Source organism: Aotus nancymaae, unplaced genomic scaffold (assembly GCF_030222135.1).
Source record: "Aotus nancymaae isolate 86718 unplaced genomic scaffold, 86718_ANA_hifiasm-v0.15.2.pri h1tg000029l, whole genome shotgun sequence".
NCBI lineage: Eukaryota > Metazoa > Chordata > Mammalia > Primates > Aotidae > Aotus > Aotus nancymaae.
The window spans coordinates 25,533,417-25,534,840 of NW_026988442.1; positions in this window are offsets into that span (position 1 = coordinate 25,533,417).

Here is a 1,424-nt window from a genome sequence, read left to right on the forward strand (position 1 = left end):
ATTCCAAGGCCTCCTCCCTTTGACCGCACCTGAGTACAAACTTCCACAAAAAGTGGGAAGACTCCATTAGGGAGCCTGATGAGGGGTTTGTGAGCTGGCACCGAGCCTGGGATGGGGGATGCCATGGGTTGAGTTGTGTCTCCCTAAAATTCATATGCTGAATTTCCAAATTAGTTGTACATGAGAATATGACCTTGTTTGGAAATAGGATGGAGGCAGATGTACTTAGCTAAGATGAGGCCATCCTGGGGTCAGTGGGCTCTAATCCAATACGACCTGTGTCCTTACAAAAAGGGGCAGTTTGGATCCAGACACAGACGTGACACGGGAAGATGATGTTGGGAGACACAGAGAGAAGATGGCCATCTGTAAGCCTAGAAGGGAGGCCTGGAACAGACGCTTTCTCACTGCCCTGCCGACACCTGGATGTCAGACAAGCCTCCAGGCCTGGGAGAGGATTCAGTGCTGCTGTTGAAGCCACTCCTGTGGTGGTGCTTTATCACAGCAGCCCTAGCACACTAATCCAGGGGATGTGAGGTGCCCATGGGCTTCCCCTCCCAGTGCCCTTCTGCTCCCTATGGACCCATTTCACAGTTGTGTGTGTTGTGATCAGCAGCGGCCTCCTCTTTGCTCTGTCAGCTCTGAAGCACTCCACCCTGGAGGCCTTGGTTCAGCAGCCTCCTTTGGGAGACCTTCTATATAATCCCACCCCTGTTCCTCTCCCAGCCCCTTCCCTGTCCCCGGATCTCACCTTCCTTCAGGCTCTCCTGGCAAGGCTGGGCTTTATCACCTTCTCAAAAGTAAGTACATTTTCTCCCCATTGTTTTCTTCTCTTTGCCTAGCTCTGTGTCCTTGCATACAGGAGGTGTCTACTAAAGGTCACAGTGAGGATTCCCAGGTTTCCAGGCTCTTCCTGGGCTTGGGATGGGAAATAGGATTTGTCCTCACCCCTCCTTCCCCCTACACCACGCCACCTCTTCCATGTGCTAACGGCTGCTGTTTATTTTGTGCTTACCGTGCGCCAGGGCTGAGCTAGGTGCTTTAGTGGGAGGCAACGTCCTCCTCTGAACAACCCTATGGGGTAGCTGCTATTTTAGCCTCATTTTCCAGAGGGGAAACCGAATCACAGGGAGGACAAATCAATGGTCGAAGATCATACCTTAGAATTCACAAACGCCAGGTCAGGAAGACGCTTTCGGAATCTGTTAGGTTAGCCCTCTCAGCCCCCCGTATTTCACTGCTGGAGAAACTGAGGTCCAAGTGGCTCTTCTCCCCCCACCTGGCCCTGGTGCTCCTCTTGGATCCTCTCCGTTCTACGCTCTCCCTGCGCCTCCTACCCTTGCAGCTTCAGCTCTCCTGAAGACACCGGCAAGCAGAAAGATCTCTTTAGTCCTGCTCCTCCTCCTGAGCTCAGCTCTGCATTT